This window comes from Phyllobates terribilis, unplaced genomic scaffold (assembly GCF_046119375.1).
Source record: "Phyllobates terribilis strain yellow unplaced genomic scaffold, ASM4611937v1 Scaffold_3__8_contigs__length_932513732, whole genome shotgun sequence".
Taxonomy (NCBI): Eukaryota; Metazoa; Chordata; class Amphibia; order Anura; family Dendrobatidae; genus Phyllobates; species Phyllobates terribilis.
This window is the reverse complement of record NW_027362763.1, coordinates 633,649,515-633,666,950: the sequence shown is the minus strand read 5'-3', so window position 1 is coordinate 633,666,950 and position 17,436 is coordinate 633,649,515.

Below are 17,436 nucleotides of genomic sequence, written 5' to 3'. Positions count from 1 at the left end.
TTTTCTGGCATTTATCAGACTTTCAGAAAGGGGAAATGTCAGTGAGCGTTCCGATTTCAGTTCCAGAGTGATTTGCCCAATGAGTCCTTGATATTTAATCGTTTTCAGCCAATTTTCTGGATTTTTGACAATTTCACTTTTTTGTGAAAATATCCACTAAATGAGGGAATAATATGTGTGAGGGTACCCCAGGAGAGTTCCAAATGTGTGTGGGTAGAATATATATCCCACGGGGGTAAAATTGAAAAAAGTTGAAAAAAAAAATTTTTTTTCGACTTAGTAATTTTTCCAGCGTTTATCAGACTTTCAGATAGGGGAAATGTCAGTGAGCGTTCCAATTTCAGTTCCAGAGCGATTCGCTCAATGAGTCTTTGATATTTAGTCGTTTTCAGCCAATATTTTGGATTTTTGAAAATTTCACTTTTTTTTGAAAATATCCACTAAATGAGGGAATAATATGTGTGAGGGTACCCCAGGAGAGTTCCAAATGTGTGTGGGTAGAATATATATCCCACGGGGGTAAAATTGAAAAAAGTTGAAAAAATTTTATTTTTGACTTACTCATTTTTCCGGCGTTTATCAGACTTTCAGATAGGGGAAATGTCAGTGAGTGTTCCGATTTCAGTTCCAGAGCGATTCGCTCAATGAGTCTTTGATATTTAGTCGTTTTCAGCCAATATTTTGGATTTTTGAAAATTTCACTTTTTTGTGAAAATATCCACTAAATGAGGGAATAATATGTGTGAGGGTACCCCAGGAGAGTTCCAAATGTGTGTGGGTAGAATATATATCCCACGGGGGTAAAATTGAAAAAAGTTGAAAAAATTTTATTTTTGACTTACTCATTTTTCCGGCGTTTATCAGACTTTCAGATAGGGGAAATGTCAGTGAGTGTTCCGATTTCAGTTCCAGAGCGATTCGCCCAATGAGTCCTTGATAATTTGTGGTTTTCAGCCAATTTTCTGGATTTTTAAAAATTTCACTTTTTTGCAAAAATATCCACTAAATGAGGGAATAAAATGTGTGAGGGTACCCCAGGAGAGTTCCAAATGTGTGTGGGTAGAATATATATCCCACGGGGGTAAAATTGAAAAAAGTTGAAAAAAAATTTTTTTTTCGGCTTAGTCATTTTTCCGGCGTTTATCAGACTTTCAGATAGGGGAAATGTCAGTGAGCATTCAGATTTCAGTTCCAGAGCGATTCGCTCAATGAGTCCTTGATATTTAGTCGTTTTCAGCCAATATTTAGGATTTTTGAAAATTTCACTTTTTTGTGAAAACATCCTCTAAATGAGGGAATAATATGTGTGAGGGTACCCCAGGAGACTTCCAAATGTGTGTGGGTAGAATATATATCCCACGGGGGTAAAATTGAAAAAAGTTGAAAAAATTCTTTTTTTTCGACTTAGTCATTTTTCCGGCGTTTATCAGACTTTCAGATAGGGGAAATGTCAGTGAGCGTTCCGATTTCAGTTCCAGAGCGATTCGCCCAATGAGTCCTTGATATTTAATCGTTTTCAGCCAATTTTCTGGATTTTTGACAATTTCACTTTTTTGTGAAAATATCCACTAAATGAGGGAATAATATGTGTGAGGGTACCCCAGGAGAGTTCCAAATGTTTGTGGGTAGAATATATATCCCACGGGGGTAAAATTGAAGAAAGTTGAAAAATTTTTTTTTTCGACTTAGTCATTTTTCCAGCGTTTATCAGACTTTCAGATAGGGGAAATGTCAGTGAGCGTTCCGATTTCAGTTCCAGAGCGATTCGCCCAATGAGTCCTTGATAATTTGTGGTTTTCAGCCAATTTTCTGGATTTTTAAAAATTTCACTTTTTTGCGAAAATATCCACTAAATGAGGGAATAATATGTGTGAGGGTACCCCAGGAGAGATCCAAATGTGTGTGGGTAGAATATATATCCCACGGGGGTAAAATTGAAAAAAGTTGAAAAAAATTTTTTTTTGGACTTAGTCATTTTTCTGGCATTTATCAGACTTTCAGATAGGGGAAATGTCAGTGAGCGTTCCGATTTCAGTTCCAGAGTGATTTGCCCAATGAGTCCTTGATATTTAATCGTTTTCAGCCAATTTTCTGGATTTTTGACAATTTCACTTTTTTGTGAAAATATCCACTAAATGAGGGAATAATATGTGTGAGGGTACCCCAGGAGAGTTCCAAATGTGTGTGGGTAGAATATATATCCCACGGGGGTAAAATTGAAAAAAGTTGAAAAAATTTTATTTTTGACTTACTCATTTTTCCGGCGTTTATCAGACTTTCAGATAGGGGAAATGTCAGTGAGCGTTCCGATTTCAGTTCCAGAGCGATTCGCCCAATGAGTCCTTGATAATTTGTGGTTTTCAGCCAATTTTCTGGATTTTTAAAAATTTCACTTTTTTGCGAAAATATCCACTAAATGAGGGAATAATATGTGTGAGGGTACCCCAGGAGAGTTCCAAATGTGTGTGGGTAGAATATATATCCCATGGGGGTAAAATTGAAAAAAGTTGAAAAAAAATTTTTTTTCAACTTAGTCATTTTTCCGGCATTTATCAGACTTTCAGATAGGGGAAATGTCAGTGAGCGTTCCGATTTCAGTTCCAGAGCGATTCGCCCAATGAGTCCTTGATATTTAATCGTTTTCAGCCAATTTTCTGGATTTTTGACAATTTCACTTTTTTGTGAAAATATCCACTAAATGAGGAAATAATATGTGTGAGGGTACCCCACGAGAGTTCCAAATGTGTGTGGGTAGAATATATATCCCACGGGGGTAAAATTGAAAAAAGTTGAAAAAAAATTTTTTTTTCGACTTAGTCATTTTCCGGCGTTTATCAGACTTTCAGATAGGGGAAATGTCAGTGAGCATTCAGATTTCAGTTCCAGAGCGATTCGCTCAATGAGTCCTTGATATTTAGTCGTTTTCAGCCAATATTTAGGATTTTTGAAAATTTCACTTTTTTGTGAAAACATCCTCTAAATGAGGGAATAATATGTGTGAGGGTACCCCAGGAGACTTCCAAATGTGTGTGGGTAGAATATATATCCCACGGGGGTAAAATTGAAAAAAGTTGAAAAAATTTTTTTTTTGGACTTAGTCATTTTTCTGGCGTTTATCAGACTTTCAGATAGGGGAAATGTCAGTGAGCATTCCGATTTCAGTTCCAGAGCAATTCGACCAATGAGTCCTTGATATTTAGTCGTTTTCAGCCAATATTTAGGATTTTTGAAAATTTCACTTTTTTGTGAAAATATCCTCTAAATGAGGGAATAATATGTGTGAGGGTACCCAACGAGAGTTCCAAATGTGTGTGGGTAGAATATATATCCCACGGGGGTAAAATTTAAAAAAGTTGAAAAAATTTTTTTTGGACTTAGTCATTTTTCCGGCGTTTATCAGACTTTCAGATAGGGGAAATGTCATTCGGCATTCCGATTTCAGTTCCAGAGCGATTCGCCCAATCAGTCCTTGATATTTAATCGTTTTCAGCCAATTTTCTGGATTTTTGACAGTTTCACTTTTTTGTGAAAATATTCCCTAAATGAGGGAATAATATGTGTGAGGCTACCCCAGGAGAGTTCCAAATGTGTGTGGGTAGAATATATATCCCACGGGGGTAAAATTGAAAAAATGTAAAAACAAATTTTTTTTGGACTTAGTCATTTTTCCGGCGTTTATCAGACTTTCAGATAGGGGAAATGTCAGTGAGCATTCCGATTTCCGTTCCAGAGTTATTCACCCAATGAGTCCTTGATATTTCGTCGTTTTCAGCCAATTTTCTGGATTTTTGAAAATTTAACTTTTTTGTGAAAATATCCACTAAATGAGGGAATAATATGTGTGAGGGTACCCCAGGAGAGTTCCAAATGTGTGTGGGTAGAATATATATCCCACGGGGGTAAAATTGAAAAAAGTTGAAAAAAAATTTTTTTTGGACTTAGTCATTTTTCCGGCGTTTATCAGACTTTCAGATAGGGGAAATGTCAGAGAGCGGTCCGATTTTAGTTCCAGAGCAATTCGCCCAATGAATCCTTGATAATTTGTGGTTTTCAGGGAATTTTCTGGATTTTTAAAAATTTCACTTTTTTGCAAAAATATCCACTAAATGAGGGAATAATATGTGTGAGTATACCCCAGGAGAGTTCCAAATGTGTGTGGGTAGAATATATATCCCACGGGGGTAAAATTGAATAAAGTTGAAAAAAATGTTTTTTTGGACTTAGTCATTTTTCCGGCGTTTATCAGACTTTCAGATAGGGGAAATGTCAGTGAGCATTCCGATTTCAGTTCCAGAGCGATTCGCTAAATGAGTCCTTGATATTTAGTCGTTTTCAGCCAATATTTTGGATTTTTGAAAATTTCACTTTTTTGTGAAAATATCCTCTAAATGAGGGAATAATATGTGTGAGGGTACCCCAGGAGAGTTCCAAATGTGTGTGGGCAGAATGTATATCCCACAGGGGTAAAATTGAAAAAAGTTGAAAAATTTTTTTTTTTCGACTTAGTCATTTTTCCGGCGTTTATCAGACTTTCAGATAGGGGAAATGTCAGTGAGCGTTCCGATTTCTGTTCCAGAGTGATTCACCCAATGAGTCCTTGATATTTCGTCGTTTTCAGCCAATTTTCTGGATTTTTGAAAATGTCACTTTTTTTGTGAAAAGATCCACTAAATGAGGGAATAATATGTGTGAGGGTACCCCAGGAGAGTTCCAAATGTGTGTGGGTAGAATATATATCTCACGGGGGTAAAATTGAAAAAAGTTGAAAAAAAATTTTTTTTGGACTTAGTCATTTTTCCGCCGTTTATCAAACTTTCAGATAGGGCAAATGTCAGTGAGCGTTCCGATTTCAGTTCCAGAGCGATTCGCCCAATGAGTCCTTGATAATTTGTGGTTTTCAGCCAATTTTCTGGATTTTTAAAAATTTCACTTTTTTGCGAAAATATCCACTAAATGAGGGAATAATATGTGTGAGGGTACCCCAGGAGAGTTCCAAATGTGTGTAGGTAGAATATATATCCCAAGGGGGTAAAATTGAAAAAAGTTGAAAAAATTTATTTTTTTTGGACTTAGTCATTTTTCCGGTGTTTATCAGACTTTCAGATAGGGGAAATGTCAGTGAGCGTTCCGATTTCAGTTCCAGAGCGATTCACCCAATGAGTCCTTGATAATTTGTGGTTTTCAGCCAATTTTCTGGATTTTTAAACATTTCACTTTTTTGCGAAAATATCCACTAAATGAGGGAATAATATGTGTGAGGGTACCCCAGGAGAGTTCCAAATGTGTGTGGGTAGAATATATATCTCACGGGGGTAAAATTGAAAAAAGTTGAAAACAATTTTTTTTTGGACTTAGTCATTTTTCAGGCGTTTATCAGACTTTCAGATAGGGGAAATGTCAGTGAGCGTTCCGATTTCCGTTCCAGAGTGATTCACCCAATGAGTCCTTGATATTTCGTCGTTTTCAGCCAATTTTCTGGATTTTTGAAAATTTCACTTTTTTGTGAAAAGATCCACTAAATGAGGGAATAATATGTGTGAGGGTACCCCAGGAGAGTTCCAAATGTGTGTGGGTAGAATATATATCCCACGGGGTAAAATTGAAAAAAGTTGAAAAAATATTTTTTTTTTGGACTTAGTCATTTTTCCGGCGTTTATCAGACTTTCAGATAGGGGAAATGTCAGTGAGCGGTCCGATTTCAGTTCCAGAGCGATTCGCTCAATCAGTCTTTGATATTTAGCAGTTTTCAGCCAATATTTTGGATTTTTGAAAATTTCACTTTTTTGTGGAAATATCCACTAAATGAGGGAATAATATGTGTGAGGGTACCCCAGGAGAGTTCCAAATGTGTGTGGGTAGAATATATATCCCACGGGGGTAAAATTGAAAAAAGTTGAAAAAAAAATTTTTTTTTTTTTTGACTTAGTTATTTTTCCGGCGTTTATCAGACTTTCAGATAGGGGAAATGTCAGAGAGTGTTCCGATTTCAGTTCCAGAGCGATTCGCCCAATGAGTCCTTGATAATTTGTGGTTTTCAGCCAATTTTCTGGATTTTTAAAAATTTCACTTTATTGTGAAAATATCCACTGAATGAGGGAATAATATGTGTGAGGGTACCCCAGGAGAGTTCCAAATGTGTGTGGGTAGAATATATATCCCACGGGGGTAAAATTGAAAAAAGTTGAAAAAAAATTTTTTTTGGACTTAGTCATTTTTCCGGCGTTTATCAGACTTTCAGGTAGGGGAAATGTCAGTGAGCGTTCCGATTTCAGTTCCAGAGCGATTCGCTCAATCAGTCTTTGATATTTAGTAGTTTTCAGTCAATATTTTGGATTTTTGAAAATTTCACTTTTTTGTGGAAATATCCACTAAATGAGGGAATAATATGTGTCAGGGTACCGCAGGAGAGTTCCAAATGTGTGTGGGTAGAATATATATCCCAGAGGGGTAAAATTGAAAAAAGTTAAAAAAAATTTTTTTTGGGACTTAGTCATTTTTCCGGCGTTTATCAGACTTTCAGATAGGGGAAATGTCAGTGAGCGTTCCGATTTCAGTTCCAGAGCGATTCGCCCAATGATTCCTTGATATTTAGTCGTTTTCAGCCAATTTTCTGGATTTTTGAAAATTTCATTTTTTTGTGAAAATATCCACTAAATGAGGGAATAATATGTGTGAGGGTACCCCAGGAGAGTTCCAAATGTGTGTGGGTAGAATATATATCCCACGGGGGTAAAATTGAAAAAAGTTGAATTTTTTTTTTTTTACTTAGTCATTTTTCCGGCGTTTATCAGACTTTCAGATAGGGCAAATGTCAGTGAGCGTTCAGATTTCAGTTCCAGAGCGATTCGCCCAATGAGTCCTTGATATTTAATCGTTTTCAGCCAATTTTCTGGATTTTTGACAATTTCACTTTTTTGTGAAAATATTCACTAAATGAGGGAATAATATGTGTGAGGGTACCCCAGGAGAGATCCAAATGTGTGTGGGTAGAATATATATCCCACGGGGGTAAAATTGAAAAAAGTTGAAAAAAATTTTTTTTTGGACTTAGTCATTTTTCTGGCATTTATCAGACTTTCAGATAGGGGAAATGTCAGTGAGCGTTCCGATTTCAGTTCCAGAGCGATTTGCCCAATGAGTCCTTGATAATTTGTGGTTTTCAGCCAATTTTCTGGATTTTTAAAAATTTCACTTTTTTGCAAAAATATCCACTAAATGAGGGAATAAAATGTGTGAGGGTACCCCAGGAGAGTTCCAAATGTGTGTGGGTAGAATATATGTCCCACGGGGGTAAAATTGAAAAAAGTTGAAAAAATTCTTTTTTTTCGACTTAGTCATTTTTCCGGCGTTTATCAGACTTTCAGATAGGGGAAATGTCAGTGAGCGTTCCGATTTCAGTTGCAGCGCGATTCGCCCAATGATTCCTTGATATTTAATCGTTTTCAGCCAATTTTCTGGATTTTTGACAATTTCACTTTTTTGTGAGAATATCCACTAAATGAGGGAATAATATGTGTGAGGGTACCCCAGGAGAGTTCCAAATGTGTGTGGGTAGAATATATATCCCACGGGGGTAAAATTGAAAAAAGTTGAAAAAAATTTTTTTTTGGACTTAGTCATTTTTCCGGCGTTCATCAGACTTTCAGATAGGGGATACGTCAGTGAGCGTTCCGATTTCAGTTCCAGAGCGTTTCGCTCAATGAGTCCTGGATATTTAGTCGTATTCAGCCAATATTTTGGATTTTTGAAAATTTCACTTTTTTGTGAAAATATCCTCTAAATGAGGGAATAATATGTGTGAGGGTACCCCAGGAGAGTTACAATTGTGTGTGGGTAGAATATATATCCCACGGGGGTAAAATTGACAAAAGTTGAAAAAAAAAATTTTTTTTGACTTAGTCATTTTTCCGGCGTTTATGAGACTTTTAGATAAGGGAAATGTCAGTGAGTGTTCCGATTTCAGTTCCAGAGCGATTCGACCAATGTGTCCTTGATAATTTTTGGTTTTCAGCCAATTTTCTGGATTTTTAAAAATTTCACTTTTTTGCAAAAATATCCACTAAATGAGGGAATAATATGTGTGAGGGTACCCCAGGAGAGTTCCAAATGTGTGTGGGTAGAATATATATCCCACGGGGGTAAAATTGAAAAAAGTTGAAAAAAACATTTTTTTTTGGACTTAGTCATTTTTCCGGCGTTTACCAGACTTTCAGATAGGGGAAATGTCAGTGAGCGTTCCGATTTCAGTTCCAGAGCGATTCGACCAATGAGTCCTTGATAATTTGTGGTTTTCAGCCAATTTTCTGGATTTTTAAAAATTTCACTTTTTTGCAAAAATATCCACTAAATGAGGGAATAATATGTGTGAGGGTACCCCAGGAGAGTTCCAAATGTGTGTGGGTAGAATATATATCCCACGGGGGTAAAATTGAAAAAAGTTGAAAAAAACATTTTTTTTTGGACTTAGTCATTTTTCCGGCGTTTACCAGACTTTCAGATAGGGGAAATGTCAGTGAGCGTTCCGATTTCAGTTCCAGAGCGATTCGACCAATGAGTCCTTGATAATTTGTGGTTTTCAGCCAATTTTCTGGATTTTTAAAAATTTCACTTTTTTGTGAAAATATCCACTAAATGAGGGAATAATATGTGTGAGGGTACCCCAGGAGAGTTCCAAATGTGTGTGGGTAGAATATATATCCCACGGGGGTAAAATTGAAAAAAGTTGAAAAAATATATATTTTTTGGACTTAGTCATTTTTCCGGCGTTTATCAGACTTTCAGATAGGGGAAATGTCATTAAGTGTTCCGATTTCAGTTCCAGAGCGATTCTCCCAATGAGTCCTTGATAATTTGTGGTTTTCAGCCAATTTTCTGGATTTTTAAAAATTTCACTTTTTTGCGAAAATATCCACTAAATGAGGGAATAATATGTGTGAGGGTACCCCAGGAGAGTTACAAATATGTGTGGGTAGAATATATATCCCACGGGGGTAAAATTGACAAAAGTTGAAAAAAATTTTTTTTTGGACTTAGTCATTTTTCCGGCGTTTATCAGACTTTCAGATAGGGGAAATGTCAGTGAGCGTTCCGATTTCAGTTCCAGAGCGATTCGCTCAAAGAGTCTTTGATATTTAGTCGTTTTCAGCCAATATTTTGGATTTTTGAAAATTTCACTTTTTTGTGAAAATATCCACTAAATGAGGGAATAATATGTGTGAGGGTACCCCAGGAGAGTTCCAAATGTTTGTGGGTAGAATATATATCCCACGGGGGTAAAATTGAAGAAAGTTGAAAAAAATTTTTTTTCGACTTAGTCATTTTTCCGGCGCTTATCAGACTTTCAGATAGGGGAAATGTCAGTGAGCGTTCCGATTTCAGTTCCAGAGCGATTCGCCCAATGAGTCCTTGATAATTTGTGGTTTTCAGCCAATTTTCTGGAATTTTAAAAATTTCACTTTTTTGCGAAAATATCCACTAAATGAGGGAATAATATGTGTGAGGGTACCCCAGGAGAGTTCCAAATGTGTGTGGGTAGAATATATGTCCCACGGGGGTAAAATTGAAAAAAGTTGAAAAAATTCTTTTTTTTCGACTTAGTCATTTTTCCGGCGTTTATCAGACTTTCAGATAGGGGAAATGTCAGTGAGCGTTCCGATTTCAGTTCCAGAGCGATTCGCCCAATGAGTCCTTGATATTTAATCGTTTTCAGCCAATTTTCTGGATTTTTGACAATTTCACTTTTTTGTGAAAATATTCACTAAATGAGGGAATAATATGTGTGAGGGTACCCGAGGAGAGATCCAAATGTGTGTGGGTAGAATATATATCCCACGGGGGTAAAATTGAAAAAAGTTGAAAAAAATTTTTTTTTGGACTTAGTCATTTTTCTGGCATTTATCAGACTTTCAGATAGGGGAAATGTCAGTGAGCGTTCCGATTTCAGTTCCAGAGCGATTTGAACAATGAGTCCTTGATATTTAATCGTTTTCAGCCAATTTTCTGGATTTTTAAAAATTTCACTTTTTTGTGAAAATATCCACTAAATGAGGGAATAATATGTGTGAGGGTACCCCAGGAGAGATCCAAATGTGTGTGGGTAGAATATATATCCCACAGGGGTAAAATTGAAAACAGTTGAAAAAAATTTTTTTTTGGACTTAGTCATTTTTCCGGCGTTTATCAGACTTTCAGATAGGGGAAATGTCAGTGAGCGTTCCGATTTCAGTTCCAGAGCGATTCGCCCAATGAGTCCTTGATAATTTGTGGTTTTCAGCCAATTTTCTGGATTTTTAAAAATTTCACTTTTTTGCGAAAATATCCACTAAATGAGGGAATAATATGTGTGAGGGTACCCCAGGAGAGTTCCAAATGTGTGTGTGTAGAATATATATCCCATGGGGGTAAAATTGAAAAAAGTTGAAAAAAATTTTTTTTTGGACTTAGTCATTTTTCTGGCATTTATCAGACTTTCAGAAAGGGGAAATGTCAGTGAGCGTTCCGATTTCAGTTCCAGAGTGATTTGCCCAATGAGTCCTTGATATTTAATCGTTTTCAGCCAATTTTCTGGATTTTTGACAATTTCACTTTTTTGTGAAAATATCCACTAAATGAGGGAATAATATGTGTGAGGGTACCCCAGGAGAGTTCCAAATGTGTGTGGGTAGAATATATATCCCACGGGGGTAAAATTGAAAAAAGTTGAAAAAAAAAATTTTTTTTCGACTTAGTAATTTTTCCAGCGTTTATCAGACTTTCAGATAGGGGAAATGTCAGTGAGCGTTCCAATTTCAGTTCCAGAGCGATTCGCTCAATGAGTCTTTGATATTTAGTCGTTTTCAGCCAATATTTTGGATTTTTGAAAATTTCACTTTTTTTTGAAAATATCCACTAAATGAGGGAATAATATGTGTGAGGGTACCCCAGGAGAGTTCCAAATGTGTGTGGGTAGAATATATATCCCACGGGGGTAAAATTGAAAAAAGTTGAAAAAATTTTATTTTTGACTTACTCATTTTTCCGGCGTTTATCAGACTTTCAGATAGGGGAAATGTCAGTGAGTGTTCCGATTTCAGTTCCAGAGCGATTCGCTCAATGAGTCTTTGATATTTAGTCGTTTTCAGCCAATATTTTGGATTTTTGAAAATTTCACTTTTTTGTGAAAATATCCACTAAATGAGGGAATAATATGTGTGAGGGTACCCCAGGAGAGTTCCAAATGTGTGTGGGTAGAATATATATCCCACGGGGGTAAAATTGAAAAAAGTTGAAAAAATTTTATTTTTGACTTACTCATTTTTCCGGCGTTTATCAGACTTTCAGATAGGGGAAATGTCAGTGAGTGTTCCGATTTCAGTTCCAGAGCGATTCGCCCAATGAGTCCTTGATAATTTGTGGTTTTCAGCCAATTTTCTGGATTTTTAAAAATTTCACTTTTTTGCAAAAATATCCACTAAATGAGGGAATAAAATGTGTGAGGGTACCCCAGGAGAGTTCCAAATGTGTGTGGGTAGAATATATATCCCACGGGGGTAAAATTGAAAAAAGTTGAAAAAAAATTTTTTTTTCGGCTTAGTCATTTTTCCGGCGTTTATCAGACTTTCAGATAGGGGAAATGTCAGTGAGCATTCAGATTTCAGTTCCAGAGCGATTCGCTCAATGAGTCCTTGATATTTAGTCGTTTTCAGCCAATATTTAGGATTTTTGAAAATTTCACTTTTTTGTGAAAACATCCTCTAAATGAGGGAATAATATGTGTGAGGGTACCCCAGGAGACTTCCAAATGTGTGTGGGTAGAATATATATCCCACGGGGGTAAAATTGAAAAAAGTTGAAAAAATTCTTTTTTTTCGACTTAGTCATTTTTCCGGCGTTTATCAGACTTTCAGATAGGGGAAATGTCAGTGAGCGTTCCGATTTCAGTTCCAGAGCGATTCGCCCAATGAGTCCTTGATATTTAATCGTTTTCAGCCAATTTTCTGGATTTTTGACAATTTCACTTTTTTGTGAAAATATCCACTAAATGAGGGAATAATATGTGTGAGGGTACCCCAGGAGAGTTCCAAATGTTTGTGGGTAGAATATATATCCCACGGGGGTAAAATTGAAGAAAGTTGAAAAATTTTTTTTTTCGACTTAGTCATTTTTCCAGCGTTTATCAGACTTTCAGATAGGGGAAATGTCAGTGAGCGTTCCGATTTCAGTTCCAGAGCGATTCGCCCAATGAGTCCTTGATAATTTGTGGTTTTCAGCCAATTTTCTGGATTTTTAAAAATTTCACTTTTTTGCGAAAATATCCACTAAATGAGGGAATAATATGTGTGAGGGTACCCCAGGAGAGATCCAAATGTGTGTGGGTAGAATATATATCCCACGGGGGTAAAATTGAAAAAAGTTGAAAAAAATTTTTTTTTGGACTTAGTCATTTTTCTGGCATTTATCAGACTTTCAGATAGGGGAAATGTCAGTGAGCGTTCCGATTTCAGTTCCAGAGTGATTTGCCCAATGAGTCCTTGATATTTAATCGTTTTCAGCCAATTTTCTGGATTTTTGACAATTTCACTTTTTTGTGAAAATATCCACTAAATGAGGGAATAATATGTGTGAGGGTACCCCAGGAGAGTTCCAAATGTGTGTGGGTAGAATATATATCCCACGGGGGTAAAATTGAAAAAAGTTGAAAAAATTTTATTTTTGACTTACTCATTTTTCCGGCGTTTATCAGACTTTCAGATAGGGGAAATGTCAGTGAGCGTTCCGATTTCAGTTCCAGAGCGATTCGCCCAATGAGTCCTTGATAATTTGTGGTTTTCAGCCAATTTTCTGGATTTTTAAAAATTTCACTTTTTTGCGAAAATATCCACTAAATGAGGGAATAATATGTGTGAGGGTACCCCAGGAGAGTTCCAAATGTGTGTGGGTAGAATATATATCCCATGGGGGTAAAATTGAAAAAAGTTGAAAAAAAATTTTTTTTCAACTTAGTCATTTTTCCGGCATTTATCAGACTTTCAGATAGGGGAAATGTCAGTGAGCGTTCCGATTTCAGTTCCAGAGCGATTCGCCCAATGAGTCCTTGATATTTAATCGTTTTCAGCCAATTTTCTGGATTTTTGACAATTTCACTTTTTTGTGAAAATATCCACTAAATGAGGAAATAATATGTGTGAGGGTACCCCACGAGAGTTCCAAATGTGTGTGGGTAGAATATATATCCCACGGGGGTAAAATTGAAAAAAGTTGAAAAAAAATTTTTTTTTCGACTTAGTCATTTTCCGGCGTTTATCAGACTTTCAGATAGGGGAAATGTCAGTGAGCATTCAGATTTCAGTTCCAGAGCGATTCGCTCAATGAGTCCTTGATATTTAGTCGTTTTCAGCCAATATTTAGGATTTTTGAAAATTTCACTTTTTTGTGAAAACATCCTCTAAATGAGGGAATAATATGTGTGAGGGTACCCCAGGAGACTTCCAAATGTGTGTGGGTAGAATATATATCCCACGGGGGTAAAATTGAAAAAAGTTGAAAAAATTTTTTTTTTGGACTTAGTCATTTTTCTGGCGTTTATCAGACTTTCAGATAGGGGAAATGTCAGTGAGCATTCCGATTTCAGTTCCAGAGCAATTCGACCAATGAGTCCTTGATATTTAGTCGTTTTCAGCCAATATTTAGGATTTTTGAAAATTTCACTTTTTTGTGAAAATATCCTCTAAATGAGGGAATAATATGTGTGAGGGTACCCAACGAGAGTTCCAAATGTGTGTGGGTAGAATATATATCCCACGGGGGTAAAATTTAAAAAAGTTGAAAAAATTTTTTTTGGACTTAGTCATTTTTCCGGCGTTTATCAGACTTTCAGATAGGGGAAATGTCATTCGGCATTCCGATTTCAGTTCCAGAGCGATTCGCCCAATCAGTCCTTGATATTTAATCGTTTTCAGCCAATTTTCTGGATTTTTGACAGTTTCACTTTTTTGTGAAAATATTCCCTAAATGAGGGAATAATATGTGTGAGGCTACCCCAGGAGAGTTCCAAATGTGTGTGGGTAGAATATATATCCCACGGGGGTAAAATTGAAAAAATGTAAAAACAAATTTTTTTTGGACTTAGTCATTTTTCCGGCGTTTATCAGACTTTCAGATAGGGGAAATGTCAGTGAGCATTCCGATTTCCGTTCCAGAGTTATTCACCCAATGAGTCCTTGATATTTCGTCGTTTTCAGCCAATTTTCTGGATTTTTGAAAATTTAACTTTTTTGTGAAAATATCCACTAAATGAGGGAATAATATGTGTGAGGGTACCCCAGGAGAGTTCCAAATGTGTGTGGGTAGAATATATATCCCACGGGGGTAAAATTGAAAAAAGTTGAAAAAAAATTTTTTTTGGACTTAGTCATTTTTCCGGCGTTTATCAGACTTTCAGATAGGGGAAATGTCAGAGAGCGGTCCGATTTTAGTTCCAGAGCAATTCGCCCAATGAATCCTTGATAATTTGTGGTTTTCAGGGAATTTTCTGGATTTTTAAAAATTTCACTTTTTTGCAAAAATATCCACTAAATGAGGGAATAATATGTGTGAGTATACCCCAGGAGAGTTCCAAATGTGTGTGGGTAGAATATATATCCCACGGGGGTAAAATTGAATAAAGTTGAAAAAAATGTTTTTTTGGACTTAGTCATTTTTCCGGCGTTTATCAGACTTTCAGATAGGGGAAATGTCAGTGAGCATTCCGATTTCAGTTCCAGAGCGATTCGCTAAATGAGTCCTTGATATTTAGTCGTTTTCAGCCAATATTTTGGATTTTTGAAAATTTCACTTTTTTGTGAAAATATCCTCTAAATGAGGGAATAATATGTGTGAGGGTACCCCAGGAGAGTTCCAAATGTGTGTGGGCAGAATGTATATCCCACAGGGGTAAAATTGAAAAAAGTTGAAAAATTTTTTTTTTTCGACTTAGTCATTTTTCCGGCGTTTATCAGACTTTCAGATAGGGGAAATGTCAGTGAGCGTTCCGATTTCTGTTCCAGAGTGATTCACCCAATGAGTCCTTGATATTTCGTCGTTTTCAGCCAATTTTCTGGATTTTTGAAAATGTCACTTTTTTTGTGAAAAGATCCACTAAATGAGGGAATAATATGTGTGAGGGTACCCCAGGAGAGTTCCAAATGTGTGTGGGTAGAATATATATCTCACGGGGGTAAAATTGAAAAAAGTTGAAAAAAAATTTTTTTTGGACTTAGTCATTTTTCCGCCGTTTATCAAACTTTCAGATAGGGCAAATGTCAGTGAGCGTTCCGATTTCAGTTCCAGAGCGATTCGCCCAATGAGTCCTTGATAATTTGTGGTTTTCAGCCAATTTTCTGGATTTTTAAAAATTTCACTTTTTTGCGAAAATATCCACTAAATGAGGGAATAATATGTGTGAGGGTACCCCAGGAGAGTTCCAAATGTGTGTAGGTAGAATATATATCCCAAGGGGGTAAAATTGAAAAAAGTTGAAAAAATTTATTTTTTTTGGACTTAGTCATTTTTCCGGTGTTTATCAGACTTTCAGATAGGGGAAATGTCAGTGAGCGTTCCGATTTCAGTTCCAGAGCGATTCACCCAATGAGTCCTTGATAATTTGTGGTTTTCAGCCAATTTTCTGGATTTTTAAACATTTCACTTTTTTGCGAAAATATCCACTAAATGAGGGAATAATATGTGTGAGGGTACCCCAGGAGAGTTCCAAATGTGTGTGGGTAGAATATATATCTCACGGGGGTAAAATTGAAAAAAGTTGAAAACAATTTTTTTTTGGACTTAGTCATTTTTCAGGCGTTTATCAGACTTTCAGATAGGGGAAATGTCAGTGAGCGTTCCGATTTCCGTTCCAGAGTGATTCACCCAATGAGTCCTTGATATTTCGTCGTTTTCAGCCAATTTTCTGGATTTTTGAAAATTTCACTTTTTTGTGAAAAGATCCACTAAATGAGGGAATAATATGTGTGAGGGTACCCCAGGAGAGTTCCAAATGTGTGTGGGTAGAATATATATCCCACGGGGTAAAATTGAAAAAAGTTGAAAAAATATTTTTTTTTTGGACTTAGTCATTTTTCCGGCGTTTATCAGACTTTCAGATAGGGGAAATGTCAGTGAGCGGTCCGATTTCAGTTCCAGAGCGATTCGCTCAATCAGTCTTTGATATTTAGCAGTTTTCAGCCAATATTTTGGATTTTTGAAAATTTCACTTTTTTGTGGAAATATCCACTAAATGAGGGAATAATATGTGTGAGGGTACCCCAGGAGAGTTCCAAATGTGTGTGGGTAGAATATATATCCCACGGGGGTAAAATTGAAAAAAGTTGAAAAAAAAATTTTTTTTTTTTTTGACTTAGTTATTTTTCCGGCGTTTATCAGACTTTCAGATAGGGGAAATGTCAGAGAGTGTTCCGATTTCAGTTCCAGAGCGATTCGCCCAATGAGTCCTTGATAATTTGTGGTTTTCAGCCAATTTTCTGGATTTTTAAAAATTTCACTTTATTGTGAAAATATCCACTGAATGAGGGAATAATATGTGTGAGGGTACCCCAGGAGAGTTCCAAATGTGTGTGGGTAGAATATATATCCCACGGGGGTAAAATTGAAAAAAGTTGAAAAAAAATTTTTTTTGGACTTAGTCATTTTTCCGGCGTTTATCAGACTTTCAGGTAGGGGAAATGTCAGTGAGCGTTCCGATTTCAGTTCCAGAGCGATTCGCTCAATCAGTCTTTGATATTTAGTAGTTTTCAGTCAATATTTTGGATTTTTGAAAATTTCACTTTTTTGTGGAAATATCCACTAAATGAGGGAATAATATGTGTCAGGGTACCGCAGGAGAGTTCCAAATGTGTGTGGGTAGAATATATATCCCAGAGGGGTAAAATTGAAAAAAGTTAAAAAAAATTTTTTTTGGGACTTAGTCATTTTTCCGGCGTTTATCAGACTTTCAGATAGGGGAAATGTCAGTGAGCGTTCCGATTTCAGTTCCAGAGCGATTCGCCCAATGATTCCTTGATATTTAGTCGTTTTCAGCCAATTTTCTGGATTTTTGAAAATTTCATTTTTTTGTGAAAATATCCACTAAATGAGGGAATAATATGTGTGAGGGTACCCCAGGAGAGTTCCAAATGTGTGTGGGTAGAATATATATCCCACGGGGGTAAAATTGAAAAAAGTTGAATTTTTTTTTTTTTACTTAGTCATTTTTCCGGCGTTTATCAGACTTTCAGATAGGGCAAATGTCAGTGAGCGTTCTGATTTCAGTTCCAGAGCGATTCGCCCAATGAGTCCATGATATTTAGTCGTTTTCAGCCAATTTTCTGGATTTTTGAAAATTTCACTTTTTTGTGAAAATATCCACTAAATGAGAGAATAATATGTGTGAGGGTATCCCAGGAGAGTTCCAAATGTGTGTGGTTA